Here is a 27,694-nt window from a genome sequence, read left to right as displayed (position 1 = left end):
AACAGGACCGTGTCACCAATGCGCATATGGCACGGGAGAAAGAACAGGTATGCGCACCACTGTTCTTTCTCCCGTGCCATATGAAAGAAAGAACCAGAAAGAACAGCAGTGCGCATACCTGTTATGCTGTGAGAGGAGACGTGCGCCACGATGGCAAAGCACGCCAGAAAGCGCTCCGATGCGCTCACGGCCACGCCATAATGGCTCCACCACACCCGCGCAGGCTCTGCCACACGGTGATGCTGCGAGAGGAGACGTGCGCCACACTGGCAAAACACATCAGACAGCACTCCGAAGCGCTCGCAGCCAGTGGAACCGGAAGAGAAGAGAGGAATGGCAGGTGTGACTGGACCAGTATATAAAAGGTGCGTGGCGCCGCCCAGCAATCAGCAGAACACCAGCGAACCCAGAGCCCTGCACTGGGAGGGGTAAGGAACAGTGCACCGGCTACATTTGCAATGAGGTGGTTAGTTGGCTTCGCCAAAGCTAAGTGATGTTAGTTTGCTAATGCTGTTCACAGACAACGTCTTGCATGTGTAATCATGTAACCCAGTCCTGGAATATACACGTCTCTCTAGGTTCCTAAGTATGGAGGACCGGAACTGCCAAAATTAAAAATAAATACATAAATAAATAAATTAGTCAATAAATAAATTCATATGCCATTAAATTGCACCAAAAATGCATACAAATAAATGTAGGCATTAATTAACTGATAAAATGCATCTTTTTTTTTCATTTTTTTTTTTTCATCATTCCCTCACACATTCTTTGTACATTTAAATTCCTACATACATTTTAACATTTACATTCCTTCACTCATTCTTTGTACATTAACATTCCTTCAGACATTTAATACAATTTATGCGTTTACATTCCTATGCATGCAGAAAGGCATGAAGAAATGTAAATGTAAATGAGGGGGCTGTCCAAAGCGTGTCATGAGGGTGGCACATTTTGGACAGCCCCCTCATTTGCATTTATATTTCTTCATGCCTTTCTGCATGCATGAAGAAATGTAGATGCAAATGAGGGGGCTGCCCAAAGTGTGTCATGGGGTGAACTTTTCGCCTATTGGTTGATCGACACCTGAGTGCATGGATCGACTTTACATGCCTTGCTCCCCACAGCCACAGACAGCTTAGGGAAGTGCGGTCGAAAAGTCCCTCCTATCGTCTATTCCTAACCACTTTTCCTTGACCTCGATGGAAAACGTCACAAGGTAAAGGGAAGGTGTGAAGGAGAATTCATAAGGACTTAGGAAAAGACAACTGCGGTGCTGAGAGAATGGGACTGCGCTTACACTGGGCTACATAATGATGCAACAGCGGATGTTATTGACGTGGGTCTGCTGTGGTGAAACTACAATGTTCTGAAGATGGACTACAAAAAGTGCATCTTAATGCGCCCTGTACGTTCTCATTGTGTTGTTTCATGCAGGATATATAAACGTGGACAACACGGTGAAAGATATTGTTTAATTACTAAGGTCAGAATTGAATTAAAAAAAGGAATATAGGCTACCAGCCACAAACTGAAACGAAATTGTCACATTGAGAATGCTTGCTCACACTCACCCATCTGAATCCCAAGTAGTAAAATTAATTAATGATATTACTAAAGGCTGGCAATACAACAACATTCAAATGAATAAATGACTGATGCAAATTGAGCATATTTTACGGGTGCGTGTCCCCTCCGTCCACAGCTGTGTTCAACTTCTTTGTTTGTTAACAGGATAAACAAATATTAAATGCATTATTTTGTTTTTCCGTGTGAATGAAAAAATAATGGAAATTCACATGCTTTTTCCATTTTCTTCTTCAAATGGGCAATTGGAATAGAAATTAGACCACAACCAGTAACCAACTTGTGCTTGGCCTTTATTGTTGAATCAATATTATGTGCCCCTACTGCATAGATAGATAGATAAATAATAAATAATAATATTAATAATAAAAGCAAAAAATAATAATAAAAGTGACGCTGCTGTGCCTCGTGTGTAAATGTACACAACGTCTCTCTTTATAGGGAAACCCACGTCTCTCTTTATAGGGAAACGCGCTTATTGTTTCTGCTGCAGGGTGGGGCGTGGGGTGCATGCTGCAAGTATTTAATAACCTCAAGCAGATATCTTTAAGCGTTACAGTCTTATGTATTTTTTTGTTATGATCATTCCACTGTAGCTCTGCAGGCAAACAGGCAAAAAATAAAAATAGAGATGGGAAATAATAAAAATCCTTACAATTACAATAGGGTTCCTATAGGGAAACGCGTCTGCTTGCATGTTCCCCAGGCCCCTGCGGGCTTGGCCCCCTAATTAGCCATTTGAAGACGAAAACGGGAAAAGCATGTGGATTTCCATTTTTTCTCATTAAAATCAGAAAATTGAAATGATGCATTGTATATTTGTTTATCCTGTTATAAAACAAGTTAAACAAAGCTGTGGATGGAAGGTACACCAATAGTAACGAAACGTTCATAGTTTGCATCTAATTTTAACATAATGTTGAAAGTTGAAAACATATAGCATATGAACAAGTTATGGCATGAGATGTATAATGCTTCATAAACAACGGTAACTTAGACGGTGATCTCCTTCCTTTCTCAGTCATGTTGATCTTTTTCTTTCCTAATCATATGAGTTTGTGAATGGTGCGTTGCTTGGTCGCTTTAAATATTGCCGCCGCAAGGACTTGTGGGACAGAATTATCTCCTTTCCTTTCGTAAAGGATGGTCCAGTGTACCCTATGCTAAAGGAGATTAGAAAGGAAGCATTGAAGCACTTTTCCTCAAAATTTAGAGAATTCGACCAGCTCTTATGATGGCTGCCACATAGATACTTCCGGGTCATTTCACTCAATTAGGAACCTTCCTAAGCAAAAAAAAGACTATTCAACTGCAGCCTTAGTCATTAAACCATAATGGTGGCGGCACAGGTAACCAATGTTACGTCCAGTCAGGAAATTGCTAGAGAGCTGAGCTGATGTAGCGGATAATAACGTGTCAGTCAGGACTATTTACTGTTTCATGTGGAAAGGCTGACCGATATGGTGTTTCAGTTAGCCTCACACATGGACACAGACGTTGACCCTCACGTGTTCAATCATTTGGAGGAAGTGGGTCATCAGTTGAACATGTCCCTCTGCCAACACAGGGACAGTTGGACGCCCTCAGCATGTGCTACCTGCGGAAACCTTGGAAAGTTACTTGCTTGCGGGTTTGACTGTTGGTGACGTAGCGAGACTTCTTGGGGTTGGCGAAAGAACGGTTCACCGTTGGATGACAGAATATGGCATAAGGTGAGTGTATGTGTGTCCGAGTGAAAGTGAAATTCATGTAATCACAGAATCAGAACTTTAGCTTCAGCTGGAGAGGTGCCAGTTCACCTCCTGGGCACTGCCGAGGTGCCCTTGAGCAAGGCACCAAACCCCCTAACCGCTTGGGGCGCCTGACCAAGGCAGCCCCCTCACTCTGACATCTCTCCACTTTGTCCATGTATAGGTCCTGTTTGTGCATGTGTGTGTCTTTCGGACCTGTGTGTAATTGACAAAAGAGTGAGAAATTTGAATTTCCCCTCAGGGGGATTAATAAAGTATATATATATATATGTGTGTGTGTGTGTGTGTGTGTAGATAGATAGATAGATAGATAGATAGATAGATAGATAGATAGTGGCAAGAAAAAGTATGTGAACCTTTTGGAATTTCATGGTTTTCTGAATAAATTTGTCATAAAATGTGATCTGATATTCATCCAAGTCAAGGGTATTGACAAATATAATGTGTCTAAAATAATACCATAAAAAAAATTGATCTTTCATGTCTTCATTGAGAATAACAAAAACAAAAAACAAAACAAAAAAAACCTCAGAGTACTTGTGGAAAAAGTATGTGAACCCTTGAGTTAATGACCTTAACAAAGCTAATTGGAGTCAGGTTATAGTACACCTGGAGTCTTGTTAAGACAATGAGTTTGGAGGTGTGAGACTACAGCTACTTTGGCTTAAAAAAACTCTCAAACTTTTGGAGTTTGTTCAGTGCAAGAAGAACACGCTTATGTGAGCCATGCCTCGCCAAAAAGAGCTTTCAGAGGATCTACGATCAAGAATTGTTGATTTACATAAAGCTGGCAAGGGTTACAAAGTGATTTCAAAGACTTTAGAAATTCACCAGTCTACAGTTAGGCAAACAGTCTACAAATGGAGACACTTTGGGACTGTTGCTACTCTACCAAGAAGTGGACGCCCAGTCAAAATGACACCAAGAGCACAATGAAGACTCATCAATGAGGTAAAGAAACAAACCCGAATGACAGCCAAAGATTTGAAGGCATCATTGAAACTGGCTAACATCTCTGTTCACGAGTCTACAATACGTAAAACGTTGAACAAGCAGGGTATCTACGGCAGGACACCACGAAGGAAGCCACTGCTTTCTAAAAACAACATTGCTGCATGCCTGAAGTTTGCAAAAGAGCACACTGACACTTCACAGCGGTACTGGCAAAATGTTTTGTGGAGTGATGAAACTAAGATTGAACTATTTGGAAAAAACACACAGCACTACATCTGGCATAGAAAGGGCACAGCATTTCATCATGAAAACATCATCCCAACCGTAAAGTATGGTGGAGGAAACATCATGATTTGGGCCTTCTTTGCTGCATCAGGGCCTGGCCAGCTTGCAATCATTGAGAGGAAGATGAATTCCCAAGTTTATCAGACAATTCTTCAGGATAATCTGAGAATGTCTGTACGTCAGCTGAAACTGGCATAAGGTGAGTGTATGTATGTAAATTTATGCAGAGCCCTGTGAGCCACTTACTTTCACTTTACTTATCACTTACTTTTTCCACTGCCATTTTAAATGTTGAATGAGTGTGTTCAATAAAGACATGAAAGATCAGGTTTTTTTGTATGTTATTATTTTAGACACATTATATTTGTCAGTACCCTTGACTTAGATGAAGATCAGATCACATTTTATGACAAATTTATTCAGAAAACCATGACATTCCAAAAGGTTCACATACTTTTTCTTGCCACTGTATATAAAAGTAACAAATAAAGATGTGTTGAGGTTTGTTATTAAAGTGTTTGAAATGGTTGGTAAATGATAAAATGTAGTGCAACTTAATAAACTTACTCAGTGGTTAAAAAGATCCAAAGCCCTGTTCCAACTGTCAGAATGACTGAAGTCTTGTTCTTAAGGGTGTCTGACTTTTTTTGTCATCATTGACAATGAAAAGTTGTTCTGTACGGACGGAGGTACCTTTTAACCGTTTGTTTTCCGGGAATAACTGACATAATCAGAAACATAGAAACAAGTCTTTATTTCGTTTTTTCATTTTTGGGAGAAAAACAAAAAACAAAAAAAGGGTTCGTTTTCTTGTTTTTAGTTTTTGGCAAAAAAAAATAAAAAACAGAAATTCAGCTCAATTTCTTGGTCCCAGAGTCTTTACTTCGTTTTTTCGTTTTTGGGTAAAAAAACAAAAACGAATAAACGGTTCCTTTTTTCGTTTTTTGCCAAAAACGAATAAACCGAAATTCAGCTCAATTCCTTGTTTTCTGTGCTAAAACCCAAAACAAATTTACCACTCCATGTTTCGTTTCATTGGTGGGCGGGCCCTCCGATTGACAGGTGTACTTCCTTTCACTGTACTCTTCAAAATAAAAGTTCTTCCGTTTGACACTGTCGACACAAAAATATTACTGTAAATAGACACTACTACTGTAATAGACAGCAGATTCTTAAGCTTTTAATAATTGATCATTATTGACTACTGTAGCATTTTTAAAATTATGACAGAAAGTTGTCTTTGTGACTTTTTCTATTCAATATTTAGGTTTGCTGCGCATATAGCAGAATTAAACAGCGACTTTCCACTGTATTAAAAGGAGTGTTTGGGGGACTATGGCGTGATAAATCAGCGTTTAACCTTTTGTTTTGTCGCTGGCTGCGTGGATTATATAATGCAACGTTTTATTTTAGCTATTGCCTGTTCGCAGCTGAGTGACCATAACGCATTATGTCTGTTTTGAAGATGAAAACACTTCGCAGAATGTAGGCCTACTATGACAGTCTGTCAACGGGCACTGCACTAGTTATCAAAAAATAGATGTCCTATATCCCCATATTATCCCACAGCGAAGACGCCAAAAGTAGTTACCAAAAATGACCAGCAGATGTCGCACTGTGTGACATTATGTATTACATATATGTATATCATATTCACTGCTCAGAGCCCTCCTTACCTGGATTTAATCTAATTACCACAATAGTAATGTAACTTGATTACTTTCCATTACTTTTGGAGTACTTCAGCTCTGTCTTCCCCTTTTGTGCAAATGGACACTTAAATTAATAGCTATTAGTTTGATCATTGTATGAATATTTGGTCAGAGGACATAAATAAGAAACTATTCAACATATGGTAAACAACAGCAGTATTAAGTTCCCAAGTTTCATCTTTACATCTTGCCAAAATGTGTTGTATAGGTATGACAGGTCCCTGTAGGACTTTCATTCGTAAATCAGATCACCATGTGCAGAATTTCTTAAAAAAAAAAAAAGATTGAAGAGAATGAAACACTGGAACATTTTTTTTTTCTATATGCCCTATATCACAATGTTTTTGGTCAGACATTAAAAATTGGGTGTCACTAAAAATTAAAGATGTGCCATCTTTTGAACTATGTCATATTATTTTCTACATGGATGGCAGAAAATGTCCAATGTTTGTTTTTTCTTTTTGTTTTTCCCTAAATAAATTCCCCAAGGTTTTATTTCTATTTTTTATATTGTATTTGATATGTATAAATGTATATGTATATATGTATATTTACTGTGATATGTTATTAACATCCTCTTTGAGAGTCTGTATTTTTTTCAATATTCAATAAAGTTCTAAAAAAGAAAAAGAAAGGTGAACTATTTTAGAATTGAACATAACAGTAACAAAATGAAAATCCCATCTCTCTGCTTTGTAAGCAAGATGTCCTAAACTGGGATTATTATGTGCATAAATCTCCAACATGCTAACTGAGATGGCTCTTTACAAACAAAAAGATAATTTTGTTTTTATTGTAAAATATCCTCTGCAAAACAATGTGGTTTTCAAAGTTTTTGTTCCCCAGTCTTGTTCTACTTGTTAAGGTGAGCCTGGCACAACTGAACAATCACTCACAAGCTGCAGATGCTGTTAGTGCTGTGTCTGTCTTGATTGAGAGTTTCTTGAGCACAGGAAAGCAGTGTAGCTCTATTTTCTCTGAGGAGCATGGCAGGTAGCCATCCAGTACATCTGAGGTTTTTGGTCTTCATGGTCAAAAAGAAGTCTTCTTCAGAGGCTGCACCTTGCTCTTCTCCAGTACTCAGGTTGGACAGTTAGTTATTTGATTCCAAACTGTGTGTTAATGCTTGCTGCTGTAACACAATATTTTCCCAGCCTGGGGTCAATAAAGTACATCTTAATCTTATCACTTTGCACAATTGTGTCTGTAGCTGCTATTCAACCATACCCTACCTGAGGTGGTTGTGATATTCAGAGAAGAAATGATATCTAGGTATGTGTATGAAATAAAAGTGATTTGACTCTATCTGTATCTTTGCCTGTGTTCAAATACATGTTCAAATGTACAACTGACACAAATATGCAAACTAAACTTGTGTTTTTAATGCGAAACATCCAGAAGTGAAACACAACAGTTTCACAATTATGCAGGGGTTGCATCCACACTGAATATCGGCCATTGAAGCCATAGAAATATATATTATTACATAGCCTACAAATATGACAAATAACTTTATGAATGACAACAACAACACAGCTTGCCACAACATTAAAACATCATAAAAACATAAAAGTGCATGAAGTGTTACATCTGCTGCCATAACCTTTGAAGTAGCTTACAGGAAACTCCAGGCCTGACCCTGCTTAGCTTAAAACATAAAAAAAACCAGTAAGGAAACTCCAGTCTTCTTCTATTCTCCGTTGTCTGCTCCGCTCCTCTGCTGACGTCCAATCCTGGATTTCCCCCACCCTGCCTCGACCAAGCTTCGTCCTCTCCCCGGTCCTCCTTATAACTTGTACCCACTACTTATCATATCTCTGCCCATGTGGTCCAACAATAACATCACCGCCTTTCAATCAAAGGAACCGGGGTAGAATCCAACATCAGCCGTTCAAGTATTTCTCACTTGATTGTGATTAAACCGTTTGAACTGAGCTCTGCTGTTGTCTTAATTTTTGAGCCAACCTGTCCTTCTTACAGACACACATCAGGTAGGGTATGGGTGAATAGTAGCTACGGACAAAATTGTGCTAAGTGGTAAGATTAAGATGTCCTTTATTGAACCCAGGCATTGACACACAGTGCAAATATAAAAATAAGAGAAGAATACAATCAAAACAATTTGAGTAAAAATATACACATGATGTGAGAAAAGTATTAATAAAATGGAAAATATGTACAAATGAATAGGGGATAGTATGTAGCCTGTGATACATGCTATATACAGTACAGCACAATGCAACAAGTACAAAACGCTGCATGTTATAGCCTATACAACACAGTGGGCCAGATCCTCAAAAGGATTGCACTGCTTTTGCGACCGCTAAACCTGTGCAAATGAGAGAAAAAAATAGCGTGCAATCCACAAAGCACACGCAAAGGGTGAAATACACGCAAACTGAACACACTGCACTGCCACTCCTAGCTGCGCCGGTCCAATTTGCATGCATGTAAATTAGGGAATATTCATAAATTCTGCGCAAAATTGCCCCCTTCTTATGCAAATAAGCCTCATTGCAAATACCACCTAATCCACAAAGACCAGCGCTAATTGCCACAGGCAGTAAAGCGGTGCTATTTAACGCCAGTGAGACCCGTGTATTAAATCCGCGCAATTTCTCTCAGTTGGTGGTAACTGTGGAACATAGCCTATATAAGGGCTGTCATGCCAGGACTCCGGTAATCATGGCAGCAGTGATTGTAGCCAGGCGAAGGCACCGTAATGGCAGGCGCGCACCAGAAAGGATTTATCGGAAGAGAGTATCACTTTTTGATTTAAGTGACAATGAAATCATTTGCAGATACCGTTTGCCAGGCCGCATGATCCTTGCACTACTAGATGACATCAAGGATGACATTGAGCCTGCCACCCAGAGATCCCATGCTTTACCTGGCATTGTCAAATTAGTGTCTACTAGTGATGCGCGGATGAGCTCTGACGGCATCCGAATCCGCATCTATCCATCAATCATCCATCCACCACCCATCCGAGCAAATTAATTTTCTGTAATTACAGACCCGCATCCACCCGCACCCGCATGTTTATATTATCAGGAAAGATTAGATCCTGGCCGATCCCGTCAGCTGACTGACATTAAAATAATCAATAAAATGGCGCCGTTACTCCGTGCGTAAAGGCGCACATTGGCACTCTTAATGAGGAGACACTCATTTCTGCTGCTGCGGGGATCACTGTGTTAAATAAACCCTTACACATTGTGACAGATTCACCTAATCATTAATTAAATGCAATTTAAGATATGGAGATCTCTGGGAAACAATAGGTTTCTTCGATTATGTAAAAAATAAATAAATAATTCCCTGTACATGTATAAGGGTAAGATGGGGTATCCGCTGTCGTGGGTGTAAATTTCTGTATGTGTAAAATGATAATTTACAAAAATGGACGAGATTATTTAGGGAGGAAGAGGCGGAGAAGGCGAAAAAAGAGGCGGAGAAAAAGGGACCGGGAAAAGAAACAATAGAGCTGGCGGACCTAAACGTTAGGACCTGAATATAAAGTAAAAGTAACGAGCTGTGGACATTAAGAAAATTAAAAAGACCATTAAAAAGAAACCCATCAGTGGTTACCTTAAAGACCCCTCCTTTCACGGTATCCCTGCTGGACATCTCGACCTCAGAGGACGGAGCGTGTGCCCAGGACCAAACCGATGGATTATTTTCCCTGATTGACTGCGCGGTCCCTGGGTAAGATCGTTTCTTTTATATATTTTTCCTGGTATACCAGAGGTACAGCGATCGATCGCATATTTTTGTTTTTTCACCGGTTTTTGCTGTGTGGATCTGCGCTATTTTTGTTTGACGCGCATGGATGAGTGACTGCTTCGTTCGCGTGCGTCACGGACTCAAAAATAATCAAAAGACATTTAAAAGTTATTGAAAATGGACAGTATTGTATTTTTCGTTAGTTGGGACTGTGAGTTTATTTTGGGGATTGCAAAGACTGAGATTGGTTTTGTGATGTGACCTTTTTTTTATTCATTTAAACCTACGCATGATGTGCGTATAGGCGCTGGGGGGAGGAATTAATTAAATTTGTGTTATTTGAATTTATACACTCTGTTGAGAGTTTCATATATCTTTATTCCTTAATATTTGTTGTTGTTTTTTGGGGGGGATAAATATTTTTTTTTATTTTTCTCAAAAGTTTTCTATTTCTATTTCTATTATTCTGTTACAACATGACACAGTTAAAGAGTATGCTTGCCCAGCCAATCATACATTATTTATCAGCGGGATATAAGCATGATGATATAGAGGGCCTATTGTATTGCACACGACACAGGTAGGCTCATTTCACATTTTAGAGCATGCAATACATTTTCCCCTCATTAATGTTTGTCAAAGCAATTTGTAAACTTTGTTTTTAAAGGGTGCGATTTAAATAAAAGTTATTATTAGGCTATCATTTTCACCCGTCCATAACCCATCCGCCATTAATCAGATTGTTCATTTTTATCACCCGATCGACCTGGCGGATATAACTGCCATCCGCGCATCTCTAGTGTCTACACTACAGGTTCTTGCATCTGGCTCTTTCCAGAACCCCATTGCAGGCGTCTCAGGGGTCTCACAGTCATCCATCAGCAGCGCCATGTGCCGCAAATTGCGCTCAGCTGCCAAACTTTGCGGGCGTGTTGGCGCCGGCATATGATTAGAGCAAATTCTTTTGAGGATAAGGCGCTAAAACAGGGCAGATTGCGTGAGCTAGTTCTGCGCAAATAATGGCGCTATTAGCAGGAGCAATCCATTCTTTGTGGATCTGGCCCAGTGTTTCTTGGAATCTGATAAACTCTCCAATGCTGTTAAAACACGTTCAGACTATTAAAGAAACTCACTTTCAAGCTACATTCTGCAGCTGCACCATGAGCCTGCTCACTCACAAATATTAATAATCTCCAGTATTAGACTATATGAATTATGTTCCATCACTGCGACCAGTCACATCGATAGAGATCATTATTCATTGATCCTACGTGTCTAAAGCTTCACACTGATTTTTATAATTTTAACTGAGATTACACATTTGCAATAAACATTTCAGTGCAGGAGCTGCTCTGACAGACTGACAGCTGTCTGATCCATGTGCACAGAGGCACATACTTAAGCTATATATATATATATACAGTACAGGCCAAAAGTTTGGACACACCTTCTCATTCAATGCGTTTTCTTTATTTTCATGACTATTTACATTGTAGATTCTCACTGAAGGCATCAAAACTATGGATGAACACATGTGGAGTTATGTACTTAACAAAAAAAGGTGAAATAACTGAAAACATGTTTTATATTCTAGTTTCTTCAAAATAGCCACCCTTTGCTCTGATTACTGCTTTGCACACTCTTGGCATTCTCTCCATGAGCTTCAAGAGGTAGTCACCTGAAATGGTTTTCCAACAGTCTTGAAGGAGTTCCCAGAGGTGTTTAGCACTTGTTGGCCCCTTTGCCTTCACTCTGCGGTCCAGCTCACCCCAAACCATCTCGATTAACTGACGTATTGCGGTGAGCGAGTTGTGTCATTTCCGGTGTTTCTGTGACAGCGTCTCTGTACTGCTCTGGTGGATTCTACTAGCCTGCTTTCTCACTTCAGTTGCTTTAACGTTGCTTTAACGTCTACTTCAAGTCTTAACCCACACTGGTTCTGTTTAAGTACTTAACGTTATAGCTCTCCTCCTTTCTACGACTTTCTCGCTTATCTCTTAGCTGTTGTTTGCACGTTACCAGCCTTGGTAGCTACATTAGCTTTACAGTTAGCGATGGCTTCTCCCTCTGCTCTCTCTTGCTCGGTGTGCCACATGTTCAGTTATGCCTCTGCCTCCTTTAGCGACAGTGGTAATTGTAACAAGTGTAGCTTATTTGCTGCGTTGGAGGTGAGGCTTAGTGAATTAGAAGCGCGGCTCCGGACCATGGAAAACCATTCAGTAGCTGCGGTAGTTAGCCAGCCCCCTCTAGCCGGTGCGGAGCCACATAGCATAGCCTTAGCCTCTGCTGACTGTCCTCCGGTAACTCCCGTTCAGCCGGGAGGTTGGGTTACAGTTCGCCAGAAGCACAGCTCCAAGCCGAAGCCCACGGCTCACCACCAGCCTGTTCACGTTTCCAACCGCTTTTCCCCACTCAGCGACACACCCGCTGAGGATAAAACTCTGGTTATTGGCAGCTCTATTCTGAGGAACGTGAAGTTAGTAACACCAGCGACCATAGTCAAATGTATCCCTGGGGCCAGAGTGGGCGACACTGAATCAAATTTAAAACTGCTGGCTAAAGCTAAACGTAGATTCAGTAAGATTGTTATTCACGTCGGCGGCAATGACACCTGGTTACGCCAATCGGAGGTCAGTAAAATTAATATTGCCTCGGTGTGTGAATATGCAAAAACGATGTCGGACTCCGTAGTTTTCTCTGGACCCCTCCCAAATCTGACCAGTGATGACATGTTTAGCCGCATGTCATCATTTAATCGCTGGCTGTCCAGGTGGTGTCCAGCAAACGATGTGGGTTTCGTTAATAATTGGCAAACTTTCTGGGGAAAACCTGGTCTTATTAGGAGAGATGGCATTCATCCCACTTTGGATGGAGCTGCTCTCATTTCTAGAAATGTGGCAAACTTTATTAGTAATTTAAATCCCTGACAACCCAGAGTTGAGACCAGGACTCGGCGACGCAGTCCTACACGCTTCTCTGAGCTTCTAGTTCAGTTACCCAGCCATAGTTTTCATAGATTTATACAAACGGTGTCTGTCCCCCGACCACCTAAATTATTTAAATCTAAAATTAAACAAAGAGGAGTTGTGCATAACAACCTCATAAAAATTAAAACCTCTTCTGTGACAGAAAGACAAAACAGGAGAATTAAATGCGGACTGTTAAATATCAGGTCTCTATCGTCTAAAGCAGTGTTAGTAAACGAATTAATATCAGATAATCATATTGATTTACTCAGTCTCACTGAAACCTGGCTGTGTCCAGATGAATATGTCAGTCTAAATGAGTCCACTCCTCCCAGTCATAATAATACCCACATTCCTCGAGGCAGCGGCCGAGGAGGGGGAGTTGCAGCCATTTTTAACTCTAGTCTGTTTATCAGCCCTAAACCTAAACTAGATTATAATTCATTTGAAAGCCTTGTTCTTAGTCTTTTACATCCGACCTGGAAAACCTCACAGCCACTTTTATTTGTTGTAGTGTACCGTGCTCCTGGCCCGTATTCTGAATTTGTATCTGAATTCTCAGAGTTTTTATCCAGTTTAGTTCTTAAATCAGATAAAGTTATTATTGTAGGCGATTTTAACATTCATGTCGACGCGTTGATAATGACTCCTGGCTACCGCGTTTATCTCATTATTAGACTCCATTGGCTTCAGTCAGGGTGTACATGAACCCACTCATTGTTTAAACCATACCTCGATCTAGTTCTGACGTATGGAATTGAAATTGATAACCTAAAAGTCTTTCCACAGAATCCTCGCTATCGGATCATTATCTGATTACTTTTGATTTCTTTTTACTCGATCACGCCACTCAGCAACAGTTACTATACTAGATGTTTATCAGATAGTGCTGTCGCAAAATTTAAGGAAAAGATTACTTCGTCATTAAATTCAATACCAAGTCCCTCAGTAACAGAGGTTTCCTGTACCGACTTTGATCATTTTGTCGATAGCGCCATAGGCTCGCTGCGAACAACACTTGACTCTGTAGCTCCTCTTAAAAAGAAGTTAAAAAAGCAAAGAAAATTCGCTCCTTGGTATAACTCTCAAACCCGTAAGTTAAAACAAATATCGCGAAAGTTTGAAAGGAATTGGCGATTAACCAAACTGGAAGAATCTCGTTTAATCTGGACAGACAGTCTCCAAACTTATAAGAGGGGCCTCCATGCCAGAGCAAACTATTACTCAGCATTAATAGAAGACAATAAGAACAACCCCAGGTTTCTTTTCAGCACTGTAGCCAGGCTGACTGAGAGTCAAAGCTCTATTGAGCCTTGTATTCCTTTAGCCCTTAGCAGTAATGATTTTATGAGCTTTTTTAATGACAAAATTCTAACTATTAGAGGCAAAATTCATGACCTCCTGTCCTCAGATAGTACCTATCTAACCTCAAACACAGCTGTAAAACCTAATATATATTTAGATTGCTTCTCCCCAATTTCTCTTCAAGAATTGACTGCAGTGATTTCTTCATCCAAATCATCAACGTGTCTCTTAGACCCCATCCCAACTAGGCTAATTAAGGAGGTCTTTCCTTTAGTTAACACTCATATATTAGATATGATCAATATATCCTTATTAACAGGCTATGTACCACAGTCTTTTAAGGTAGCTGTAATTAAACCTCTACTATCAAAGCCCACCCTGGATCCAGAGGTGTTAGCCAACTATAGACCAATATCTAATCTTCCCTTTATGTCAAAGATCCTTGAGAAAGTAGTCGCAGACCAGCTGTGTGATTTTCTCCATGATAATAATTTATTTGAGGAATTTCAGTCAGGATTTAGAGTGCATCATAGCACTGAGACAGCTCTAGTTAAAATTACAAATGACCTTCTGATTGCTTCGGACAAAGGACTTGTCTCTGTACTTGTTTTATTAGATCTTAGTGCGGCGTTTGACACAATTGACCATCAAATTCTACTGCAGAGACTGGATCACTTAATTGGCCTGAAAGGTTCTGCACTAATCTGGTTTAAATCTTATTTATCTGATCGTTTTCAGTTTGTTCATGTTCATAATGAATCGTCCTTAGGTACCAAAGTTTGTTTTGGAGTTCCACAAGGTTCTGTGCTTGGACCAATCCTATTTACACAATATATGCTTCCTTTAGGTGACATCATTAGAAATCACTCTATAAATTTCCATTGTTATGCGGATGATACTCAATTGTATTTATCGATGAAGCCAGAAGAAAGTAATCAATTAACTAAACTCCATAATTGCCTTAAGGACATAAAAACCAATTTCCTGATGTTGTTGTAAGATACTGTCATTACCTGCATATCTCTCTCTCGCTCTCTCTCTCTCTCTCCCTCTCTCTCTCTCTCTCTCTCTCTCTCTCCCTGTGTCATATGGATTACTGTTAATTTATCATGTTGATCTGTTCTGTACGACATCTATTGCACGTCTGTCCGTCCTGGAAGAGGGATCCCTCCTCAGTTGCTCTTCCTGAGGTTTCTACCGTTTTTTTTCCCCCGTTAAAGGGGTTTTTTTGGGGAGTTTTTCCTTATCCGCTGTGAGGGTCTTAAGGACAGAGGGATGTCGTATGCTGTAAAGCCCTGTGAGGCAAATTGTGATTTGTGATATTGGGCTTTATAAATAAAATTGATTGATTGATTGATTGATTAAATTCAGACAAAACTGAAGTTATTGTTCTTGGCCCCAAACAACTCAGAGACTCTTTATCTGATGACATAGTTTCCCTAGATGGCATTGCTCTGGCCTCTAGCACTACCGTAAGAAACCTTGGAGTAATATTTGATCAAGATTTGTCTTTTAATTCTCATTTAAAACAAACCTCACGGACTGCATTTTTTCATCTGCGTAATATTGCGAAAATTAGGCCTATCCTGACCCGAAAAGATGCAGAAAAATTGGTCCACGCTTTTGTTACCTCTAGGCTGGATTACTGTAACTCTCTGTTATCAGGTAGCTCTAGTAAGTCCTTAAAAACTCTCCAGCTAATTCAGAATGCAGCAGCACGTGTACTAACAGAAACTAAGAAACGAGATCATATTTCTCCTGTTTTAGCTTCTCTGCACTGGCTCCCTGTAAAATCCAGAATTGAATTTAAAATCCTACTGTTAACTTATAAAGCTCTAAATGGTCAAGCTCCGTCATATCTTAGAGAGCTCGTAGTGCCTTATTATCCCACCAGAACACTGCGCTCTGAGAACGCAGGGTTACTCGTGGTCCCTAAAGTCTCCAAAAGTAGATCAGGAGCCAGAGCCTTCAGCTATCAGGCTCCTCTCCTGTGGAATCATCTTCCTGTTACGGTCCGGGAGGCAGACACCGTCTCCACATTTAAGACTAGACTTAAGACTTTCCTCTTTGATAAAGCTTATAGTTAGGGCTGGCTCAGACTTGCCCTGTACCAGCCCCTAGTTAGGCTGACTTAGGCCTAGTCTGCCGGAGGACCCCCCTATAATACACCGGGCACCTTCTCTCCTTCTCTCTCTCTCTCTCTCTCTCTGGTATTCTATTACTGCATCTTGCTAACTCGGCCATTCTGGATGTCACTAACTCGGCTTCTTCTCCGGAGCCTTTGTGCTCCACTGTCTCTCAGATGAACTCATATCGCAGCGGTGCCTGGACAGCGTGACGTGTGTGGTTGTGCTGCTGCCGTGGTCCTGCCAGATGCCTCCTGCTGCTGCTGCTGCCATCATTAGTCATTAGTCATACTTCTACTGTTATTATACACGACTATTGTCACACATGTATACTGCCAGATATTAATACATACTTTCAACATATTGTACCACAGTAGCCAGAACTATAACTATAATAGTATTACTTCAATAATGTTGTTGTAAGCTACTGTCATTACCTGCATCTCTCTCTCTCTCTCTCTCTCTCTCTCTGTCTGTCTCATTGTGTCATACGGATTACTGTTAATTTATTATGCTGATCTGTTCTGTACGACATCTATTGCACGTCTGTCCGTCCTGGAAGAGGGATCCCTCCTCAGTTGCTCTTCCTGAGGTTTCTACCATTTTTTTTCCCCGTTAAAGGGTTTTTTTGGGGGAGTTTTTCCTTATCCGCTGCGAGGGTCATAAGGACAGAGGGATGTCGTATGCTGTAAAGCCCTGTGAGGCAAATTGTGATTTGTGATATTGGGCTGTATAAATAAAATTGAATTGAATTGATTGGGTTCAGGTCCGGTGACTGTGGAGGCCAGGTCATCTGCCGCAGCACTCCATCACTCTCCTTCTTGGTCAAATAGCCCTTACACAGCCTGGAGGTGTGTTTGGGGTCATTGTCTTGTTGAAAAATAAATGATCGTCCAACTAAACGCAAACCGGATGGGATGGCATGTCGCTGCAGGATGCTGTGGTAGCCATGCTGGTTCAGTGTGCCTTCAATTTTGAATAAATCCCCAACAGTGTCACCAGCAAAACACCCCGACACCATCACACCTCCTCCTCCATGCTTCACAGTGGGAACCAGGCATGTGGAATCCATCCGTTCACCTTTTCTGCGTCTCACAAAGACACGGCGGTTGGAACCAAAGATCTCAAATTTGGACTCATCAGACCAAAGCACAGATTTCCACTGGTCTAATGTCCATTCCTTGTGTTTCTTGGCCCAAACAAATCTCTTCTGCTTGTTGCCTCTCCTAAGCAGTGGTTTCCTAGCAGCTATTTGACCATGAAGGCCTGATTCGCACAGTCTCCTCTTAACAGTTGTTCTAGACATGGGTCTGCTGCTAGAACTCTGTGTGGCATTCATCTGGTCTCTGATCTGAGCTGCTGTTAACTTGCAATTTCTGAGGCTGGTGACTCGATGAACTTATCCTCAGAAGCAGAGGTGACTCTTGGTCTTCCTTTCTTGGGTCGGTCCTCATGTGTGCCAGTTTCGTTGTAGCGCTTGATGGTTTTTGCGACTCCACTTGGGGACACATTTAAAGTTTTTGCAATTTTCCAGACTGACTGACCTTCATTTCTTAAAGTAATGATGGCCACTCGTTTTTCTTTAGTTAGCTGATTGGTTCTTGCCATAATATGAATTTTAACAGTTGTCCAATAGGGCTGTCGGCTGTGTATTAACCTGACTTCTGCACAACACAACTGATGGTCCCAACCCCATTGATAAAGCAAGAAATTCCACTAATTAACCCTGATAAGACACACCTGTGAAGTGGAAACCATTTCAGGTGACTACCTCTTGAAGCTCATGGAGAGAATGCCAAGAGTGTGCAAAGCAGTAATCAGAGCAAAGGGTGGCTATTTTGAAGAAACTAGAATATAAAACATGTTTTCAGTTATTTCACCTTTTTTTGTGAAGTACATAACTCCACATGTGTTCATTCATAGTTTTGATGCCTTCAGTGAGAATCTACAATGTAAATAGTCATGAAAATAAAGAAAACGCATTGAATGAGAAGGTGTGTCCAAACTTTTGGCCTGTACTGTATATATATATATAAACTATGTGGTTCTTCTTACTCCACCATAGCAGGTAGTGTGAATCTCTAAACTGTCTTCACAATTATTATTATTATTATTATTATCAAGTGTCTCCATGTGACCACAACTGAGGGGAAAGTCCAGTGACAGCTTAACTCTAACTGATAGTAGCCTATAGTAAATGCCTTACCATAGATGTACATCAGTTTTTTTCCCATCTGGCTGTCAACATAGGCCTATTCATTCATATTTGTATTTTTGATGACAACTTTGATGCAGTGCGACACCTGCTGGTCATTTTTAATAACTACTTTTGGCGTGCTTGCTGTCATGTTGATAGTTTTACCGAGAACAGACTTCACTGTTCACGGGGTACATCCTGAAGAAAACTTACTATAGAGCTTTCATTTTCATGGGCTATCAGCTGCATATTAACAGGCAATACAATAAAACGCTGTTGCATTACTTCATTGCCTGTCTGTGCATCTGCAGCCTCCGGGTCTGCAGAGACATCCTGCTGGCGTAAAGGCCAAGAGGTAACCTTATTTTGAAGGGCACAGCCCAAATGTAAGTGACAGAGCACGTTAGCCAATAAGAAGTAAGGGAGCGCTGAGAGCCCACCCACCAATGAAACAAAATATGGAGTGGCAAATTTGTCTTTGCAGTAGGATCAGAAAACAAGAAATTGAGCTGAATTTCGTTTTTTCTTTCTTTTTTTTTTTTTTTTGCCAAAAACGCGAAAACGAGTTGTTTTTTCGTTTTTTTGTTTGTTGGCCAAAAACAAAAAAATGACTTGTTTCTGGTTTCTGATTGTGTCAGTTATTCCCAGAAAACAAACAGTTAAAAGGTACCTTGGTCATGCGGGACATCCTCAGTCATCATCCCAATACAGGGTATATGATGTTGGGACATCTGAATGCCCAAAGAATACGGATCCAAAGTAAGTGAAGTAGCTCTCATCTATGTGTTAAAAACAGCATAGATTAATACTGAAGGCCTTACTTGATATCAATATGGTTGTGACTGGCTCATTTATATAGTTGCTTGGTCATCATGTCCTCAGACTGGCTATCAATAATGTACAGTATTTGAAATATCTTTTAAAGCACCATTAATCATCCCTACAATATTGTCTCTACAATGACTTGTATCCAGGGTATCTTGATATTTGAAGTGGTCCATGTTTCTTACCTTATGCAGAATTGTATCAAATAAAGGCCTCTTAACTTAAAGTCTGGATTGACTTTATTTTGCTTTTAACTCCTGATAAAAAAAACCACTTAACAAATATGGAAAACATATCCTCCAACCGAAATGAATGTGCCATGACGTAATCTGTAACTGGAATATGGATAACTGCCATAACCATTCAAAAATTGTAGAGGCAAAAAAATCTTGACTATGTGGCAAAAAACCTATTTGTGTAGCATTTTATGTTGTTCAATGTTAACAATCAGATTATTAAGTCATAAATATAATTCATTGTTTATATTTGTAGCCACAGTATTATATAAAACCTGATTCTGACATTTGTGTGAAACAAGGATTTCACTCTGTAATATCTGAAACCTTCTATTTTTCAAGGAAGTCAAGTGCAAGAAGCTATGCACTGTGTTGACCAGGAGGGAGTTTTTATGCGCAGTCTGCAACTCCAAACATTGAGATGCAGAAGATACTCTGTTTCAGCTCCTAAAGGCCCTGACACACCAAGCCGACGGTCGGCCGTCAACCAAAGTTGGGCCGTCTGTGAGCGTATGTCGGCCTAGTTTTTGCGGTGTGTCCGCACCGTTGGCACTTCGGCGTCGGCGGCTTTTTGGCCGATTAAGCATGTTGAATCCACAGCGGAGCTCGTCGGTGAGAGAAATCACTCTGATTGGCTGTTCAGGTTTTATTTCTACCCCTGTAGCAAGTGAATTTGCCTGTAGTGAAACCGGGGCTAACCGATGCTTCCTCCTCAGGCTCCGCTTCACTTAGCTGCCTGACAGACTCGCTGCTTCTTCCCACTTTAACCTGAATAACAAACCTGAGCCAGCTGGGAGCGGCTAGCAGAGTGTTAGCCGCAGCATGACTGGAAGGAAGCACAGCCAATTAGCCTCCGCTAGCCTCAGAGCAAGCTCCGGCTCTCCTTTTCTGTTCCTCCAACTTGTTCCTCGTGGCTGATTTCTTTCTTTTTTTCCCATGTGTTTTTCTCTTTATGCAGGATAGAGAGACTATGGAGAGATGTCTTTGGAGGAGTGTTGGATCTGTTTTACACCACTTTCTGCAACCTGCAGGCAGAGGGCCTACTCAACTTCAACAATGAAATCCATCTTTATGCACTGCACTGGACCTTTCTCCCACAACTTCACAGGCATTTGCAGTTGTTCAAGGAGGGCTGGAACCATCATCGCCTGTGCACTGAAGGGAATCGGTCACCATACCAGCTGTGGAATCAAAACCAGCGTGAGGGTCAAGATCCCCCCCCCCCCCCCCCGGTTTCTACTAGAAACTGTAAGGGAAAAACCTGGTCAAAGGTTACCAGGTATTTTCAATCCTCCACCCATCCTTAGTTTAACCTTTTGTAGGCAAACTAACTGTCTCCTTGTATAGCAAACATCTGAAAATGGTCCTTGAACTGAAGCCGATAAATGCCTAACTTTCTGGGAGAAAGGCAGAATTGGTATTGGCCCTGCATGGCATCCACTGCTTGCTGTACTTGCTGTATATCACTTCTCCTGAATTAAGTAAATTCTACTGTGAGATATAGTATATAGAGTATGTACAGGTATAAACTGTACATTTTGGAAAAAGACACATTAACTTTTTTTTTCCCCTTGTGTCTGACATCAAACCCAAGTAAACTTTTTTTTCTTTCTTGTTTGATTTCCTATTTTGTATTTGATGTTCCATGTTCAAATAAATTCTTTCTAACCCAACCTAAAACTTTTCCTGTTTTAAGTCAGCTTGGATCAGCTATTTATTTAATTTATATATCTATTTGCACTTTCAAAAGAGACCAGTACAAAAAGAAGACATGATTAAAGCTGCGAGCAGCGTTGGGCGGGACCTCGGGCTCTCACTGTCAGCCTCCAGCTCACGTAGACAGTGCGAATTATTCCTAAGAGTCAAAATGTCGATAAAACAAGCAATGTCAAAAGAACGCAAATGTAGTGTTGTTCCATTTTTTGCATGTGTGTATATGTGGTGTCTGAATGTTCAGGGCATGATTGTGTGTGTGTATGTGTGTGTGTTTTGTTTGTGTTTGTTTGTGTGTGTGTGTGTGTGTGTGTGTGTGTGTGTGTGTGTGTGTGTTTGTGTGTGTGTTGTCAGGAAAATATGTTTATCATAGGGGCAAAACTTGTTTTGAAATCTAGTGGTCCGTTTTTTGCATGTGCGTATATGTGGTGTGTGTGAGTGCTCAGGGTGTGTGTGTGTGTGTGTGTGTGTAATTGTGTCACTAAAAATTGCAAATTATGAGCTGCAGGTTGCTTTAAGGTTACATTATTTTTTTCTCCATGTCTCTCTCTCTCCCTCCCTGTTTTTCTCTCTCATACATACACCCACAATGAATATTTTGTATGTATACTCTGAGTAGGAGTTAAAAATAGAAAAAAATATTAATATTTTTATGGTTGTTTTTCAACAAAGACAAAAAAAGTCCTGAAGGGGAACAGTGTCTGTGTTTATTGAAAAATTGAAACTGCCCCAAAAAATGATAATGCATCAAAATTGGTGTTGTTATTTATCATTCACATATCACAGACTGTGATAAATAAAATAAAAAATCCATCCAACATTTATTATATAGGTAATCTTAATTCATGTTTTTTTTTCCATTAAAGTAACAGTGATTTCATGTAAATAAAATGGCAAATAAATTGTTAAAATCCTCAAAAGGAATGAGTATTTGATATGCATAATCTGAGTAGAAGTGAATAAAAAATTTAAGCAAAAAAAGTGTAGAGAAATGTATTAATATTTAATATTTTTATGGTTGTTCACACCGTCCCAAAGGGGACAGGTGTGATTTTTTTTTACAAGGGGGCCCGCAGGGTTAAAAAGTACAGGGTTCTTATGAAGGTGGTGTGAGCTTATATTTTGAAAGCTGCCATGTGACCTAATTAAACTTTGACATGTGTGATGATCAAACAACACATCCATATTCAGTGCAGCAGGCAGACACAAATATATACTAGTTAATGTCAGTGGAGAAACTGAGCAGGACTACATGTATTCCAATTCTTAATGAGGTAAAAGAGTTTCACCAGGACATCTTGTATTTACAGGTTTTTGGTGTCAGGCATTTCTTTCAAAGTTTTAGGAATGAGCACCATGAGCTGGACAGTTTGGTAAATGTTATACTGTCAGGTGTGTGACCACACACATACACACATGCACACACACACACACACACACACACACACACACACACACACACACACACACACACACACACACACACACACACTTCACTCTGACACACAGATTGTCAGAGTGAAGCTTTTGTTATGCTAATTAATGAGAGCTGACACAGAGAGCAAAATGGGTTGGAAGTTTCTCAAACTAGTCCTTCCAGTTCCCAAATCGTGGGAACTGATAGATAAACTTGTTCTGAATGCAGAAATATAAAGCTTTTATGTCTATGGACTCAAAAATGTGACCTTAGTCACAAGTTTACAATGTGTTGGCCCTCATCTTTTCTTACAGAGATCATGATGAGGATTTGCACCTTAGAACGCTTCTAAAATCCAAACCATTCCAGTAATGACAAAGTCCTTCACAAGTAATGTTTACCAGGGGTAGAGCTGTAATGTGTGCAAGTTTGTAACCGCTAGGATAAACAGTGTAGGAGCAAATATTTTTTGAGATACAGAATCTGTGAAAAACATCATCTTACACTGAAAGAGCAATAGTGCACTTCCTGTTGGACTTACGTCAGGGGTTGCAGCGCGAGATTTGTAGGTCTTGATGACACGAACAAGCTAATTTTGGTTTGGTCTTTCTAAGTTATTCCTACTGGTCACAGCGGGCATTTTAGTGTGTCTAGGTGGCGCGAAAATTGTCAGAAGGTTTTGTAAGACATCACCTAGAAGATGCCATCAAATCCAAACCATTCGAGTAATGAAAAAGTTATACAGAATATCTGATTAGGACAAGTTGATCTGTCAGGGTTGCAAGTTTGAAGCCAATACGATAAACGGTGTAGGAGGATTTGTGTTTTTTTAAGGATTTTGAAGAAAGACCATTTTTGAGGCGAAATCTTACTTTGAAAGGGCAAATAGCTCACTTCCTGTTGGGTTTAGGCCAGAGGTGCGAGCCTGTTATTTGTAGATATTGATGAGACGAACAAGACAGTTTTGGTTTGATCTTTCTATGTCATTCCTACAAGCCGCAGCAGCCATTTTAGTGTGTCTAGGTGGTGCTAGACAGCCCATTTTGGAACTTTGAGGATTAATTACTTCATTTTCTAAAATGTTTCACCAGGCCTGACATGCGTGCCAATTTTGGTGAGTTTTTGAGCAGGTTTAGGGGGTAAACTGATTTTTTTCCACATCAATTGACTAGCTCACAGCTGACACATTTGCTCATGTTACTTCAGAGGCACTAGCTCATTTCCTGTTGGAGTTATGTTATTGGTGTCAATGAGTGATTTGTAGGTCTTGATGAGACAAAGAAGCCAGTTTTGATTTGATCTGTCTAAACCATTCATGCGGGCCACAGCAGCCATTTTGGTGTGTCTAGGTGGTGCAAAAATTGTCAAGAGGTTTTGTGACATGTCACCTTTCAGAGGCACTAGCTCATTTCCTGTTGGATTTAGGTCAGTGGTGTCACTGAGTGATTTGTACGTCTCGAGGAGACAAAGAAGGCAGTTTTGGTTTGACGTTTCTACAGCATACTTACAGGACACAACAGCCATTTTAGTGTGTCTAGGTGTTGCAAAAATTGTCAAGAGGTTTTGTGACATGTCACCTTTTTCACCAGTCCTGACATGCGTGCCAATTTTGGTGAGTTCTCGAGCATGTTTAGGGGGTCAAATTGAGCCCTCAACAAGATTCTTACAATATCTTGCTGGAATTGTGGCCCATTCCACTGGACAGAACTGGTGGAGCTGAGTCAGGTTTGACGACCTTCTTCCTTGCACATGACTTTTCAGGGTATGTCTCTTGTCTCTTATTTGATGATTTTCCCATGTCATGCAAAGAGGCCCTTGTGTTTAAAGGTGTGCCTTAAAATACATCTACAGGTGGCTCAAGTGAACACAAATGTTGTCAGTTTGCCTATCATAAGCTTCTAATGCCAAAACATCATGTGGAATTCTCCAAGCTGTCAACACAGTCAACTTAATGGATATAAACTTCTGACTTTGATGAAAGTAATTAAATATTCGCTCATTATTTTTTGTCATTTCACAAAAAAACTCAAAAAGGAATTGTTTGTTTGGATTTAATGCCAGACATTGAGAAAAGAGGTTGCCTGTTTCTAGACTGTATATAAACTTCTGGTTCCAGTATTTAAACTGAAGTGTCTCTGAAAAACAACTTTTTGGGCAATTATGCAGTGTATGGCAAGTGAAATATGTGTTACTGGAACCAGACCTAGGGAGAGGGACCCAGCTGCAGACATGATGGCGGACACGGGTGCCGCCATATATCCAATCCATACCGGAGGTCCATACTGGAAGTTGGTCTGTGTGTGTATTATTCGCCGAAGAAGAAGAGGAAAAAGACAACGGAGAAGAGGAAGAGTAGAATGCAAACAATACATACACAAAAGAGCAGTAAGGAAACGAGTCTTTTAATTATTAGAATTAGACAACTTTATTGTTAATTACTACCACGGAATGGTAGTTTTAGCTACATTTGTTGTGTAAAAACGAGGGCATGATTGGTATTGTAGTGAGTGACTTTGCTAGGAACTCAGTGCGTTACTCGAGAAGAGTGTATTGGCACTGAGGGTGATGAGCCAAGTGATCGCAGCTGTGAGTGTGGCAGGTAAGAGTGAAAAAGGGGGAGAAAGGGGTGGCAGTTGTCTCTGGGGAGCGGAGCTTGGTGAGCGTTACCGGGCTAAAGTCCAGCCAAGCAGTGGTTATTGTGCACTCAATCTCGGGGGGGAGGGTGTTCACATGCTGTTTAGGGCTGCCGGCAGCGAAGATAGTCAGCGGGGAGCAGGGAGAGGTTCCTGAATCCGACAGGGACACGGGGAGGATAGTGGGGACCATAGGAGTGCTTCTGTCTGCTCTCCAGCCTGTCTAGAGGCTCTCCTGTAGCCTGTGGAGTTGCCTCGCTACTCTGGACTGGCCGGTTCCCCCACCACAGTTACTGCCAATGGCCATCCCGCGCCAAAGCTCAGACCCTGGGGGAGGGTCTCAAACCCTGGGAGAGATAAGTAGCTTTTAAACATCATTTGTCTGTGTGTTAAAGTGTTTTCTTGTGTGTGTTATTGTTAGTGGTTTTAACCAGAGCAGCATTTCACTCTTGAGCCGAGCGTGTCACAGGCGTATCCACAGGTGCCTTAGGGGGCCCATAGCCCACAGTGTGTTTTGATGTGTTTTGTAGTGCAATATGGTGACGTGCCCTGCGGGGGGTTTATCCTCAGTGTGAGTTGCAGTGTGTTTACTGAGTTGCAGTGCAGTGACAGTTTTGCAGTACCTTATGGGAGTCGTTGGCCTGTGCCCTTACAAGTGCATGTTACTGGTCCACAGGTGGTTCTGAGGAGAAGCCTAGGGTTCATTCAGGATCTCATCTGCTAGTGGAGCTGTTCCTTAAATTAATTTAATGCTATGAAATAAAGATTGTTACATTCATTATACTTTTTTTTTTTGTGATGTCTTTTAAGTGGCGAATTTGTCAGAGCTGGAAAGTGTGATTCTCCACAGCTCCATCATCACGGCCCTGTTGATGCTTCCTCATCCAATAAACGTGTCCCCTGGATGAAACCTTTGAGCTTGGGGAAAAGGAAACAATCCTAAAACACCTCCCTACTCACCTGGTGCCACAAAAATCACCTGGAGCCAGGTCAGGTGAGTAGGGAGGTGTTTTAGGATTGTTTCCTTTTCCCCAAGCTCAATGGTGTCATCCAGAGGACATGTCTGGATGTGGAAGCATCAACAGGGCCGTGACGATGGAGCTGTGAAAATGTATGTTGTCACAAAAACGACCCCTTAATACTTGTTATGATTTCCCAAAGCTTAGTTAACATTTCTCACCTGTGTGCTGGATGTATGGGATCCAGCAGACTGACCCGACCGACTGGATGCCATCATCGCAAGCAAAACAGACACTACGCTGCGTTCACAGTGCTATGTGGACATCGGAAATATCAGCACTTAAAGCCACAGTGTGTAGGAATTTCTCCCATCTAACGCTGAAATCATATATTGCATTCAAACAGATGGCGCACTCTAGCGCCTCACTGTTTCAAACACGTATTGCAACAACTGTAGCCGCTGTGTACCAAAAAGCTATGATAACACTGATGAAACCTGTCATCCGATACTACATGGAGTATTCATTCAGGCTCCTACACAGACATACGCGATGTGAGTTGACAAACCCCTCCTCACCATGCTGGCTGTGTTTACAACGTAGGACTGTTGGGGCGGATGTAAATTGAAACAAACCAATCACGTCTTGTCCTTTGACAACTGACAAGTGGCTCAACCTCACACACCTCATCCCTCTCCTCGCATTACTGCGCCGCTAACAGCTGTTAGTGGCCAGCGGCACTACTGCCGCATAAGTCCCACTCTTTGAGCATAATGCAGGATCATGTATTATGCAGCATCACGGGAGACGGAATCCTCGTCGTCAAGAAAGTGCAAAAGGGAATCAAAAAGGCAGCGTGACCGGCGAATTAAAAAAACAAGGGTCAGCATTGGGGTTGCCTTTCCCAGGTGGAGAGAGCTGCTGAAGGAGAAAGGTAATACAATCACAGGCCAGCGCTAACAGCGGCTAACAGTGGCTAACAGCGGCTAACAGCTAACAGCGGCGCAGTGATGCGAGGAGAGGGATGAGGCTGTTAGCGACTGGCCGCTAACAGCGGCTAACAGCCAACAGCAGCGCTGGCCTGTGATTGCATTACCCTTCTCCCTCAGCAGCTCTCTCTACCTGGGATGTGGGCCTTCGTTTTTTTAATTCGCTGCCTTTTCTATTCCCTTTTGCGCTTTCTTGGCGACAAGGATTCCATCTGCTGCATATGCAGCATCATGCAGTGATATTTCAAATTTGCCAGGGTAGTAGTGAAGTGCCTCTTGCTCCTCTCCTTCGGCTCCTCAGTCACGTAGT

The 27,694-nt window shown here is 41.1% G+C and overlaps 1 long non-coding RNA gene across 1 annotated transcript; it reads left to right on the top strand.

The window, feature by feature from the left end:
- Positions 1-236: 236 nt before the first annotated feature.
- LOC125905697 (uncharacterized) lies at positions 237-20,963 on the top strand. The gene is made up of 3 exons (XR_007451688.1): positions 237-365; positions 3,158-3,302; positions 20,632-20,963. It is a non-coding gene; the product is annotated as an uncharacterized LOC125905697 (long non-coding RNA).
- The last annotated feature ends 6,731 nt before the right edge of the window (positions 20,964-27,694 follow it).

The sequence above is a fragment of the Epinephelus fuscoguttatus genome, linkage group LG2, assembly GCF_011397635.1.
Source record: "Epinephelus fuscoguttatus linkage group LG2, E.fuscoguttatus.final_Chr_v1".
Lineage (NCBI taxonomy): Eukaryota > Metazoa > Chordata > Actinopteri > Perciformes > Serranidae > Epinephelus > Epinephelus fuscoguttatus.
The sequence above is the reverse complement of the archived record's forward strand: the minus strand, read 5'-3'. Positions and strand labels throughout refer to the sequence as shown.